This window comes from Theobroma umbraticum, unplaced genomic scaffold, assembly GCF_002168275.2.
Source record: "Theobroma umbraticum cultivar Fairchild unplaced genomic scaffold, ASM216827v3 scaffold_182.0, whole genome shotgun sequence".
Taxonomy (NCBI): domain Eukaryota; kingdom Viridiplantae; phylum Streptophyta; class Magnoliopsida; order Malvales; family Malvaceae; genus Theobroma; species Theobroma umbraticum.
Genome location: NW_018397291.1, coordinates 159,014 through 159,224, shown reverse-complemented (window position 1 = coordinate 159,224; position 211 = coordinate 159,014). Strand labels below are relative to the sequence as shown.

General features: G+C 33.6%; 1 pseudogene; it reads left to right on the top strand.

Moving 5' to 3' along the window:
• The window catches only part of LOC110428745 (uncharacterized), a 45,883-nt pseudogene that overhangs the window by 941 nt on the left and 44,731 nt on the right, over positions 1 to 211 (top strand).

Here is a 211-nt window from a genome sequence, read left to right as displayed (position 1 = left end):
TTTTCCTTCCCCATAACCGAATTTAAGGAGGATTAGTGGTTTGGTTAAAGATTTCAAAGGTTAGGAAGTAGAAATTGTTAGTTGATTGAAAGTATGCGTGTAAATTGATTGTAAGGTGTGACTATATTTATGGTAGCAAAGAAAATCTTAGGTGTGAAGAGGTGGTGCATTGTAGTTGTGAAATTCAAACATAAATCAAGAGATACACAGT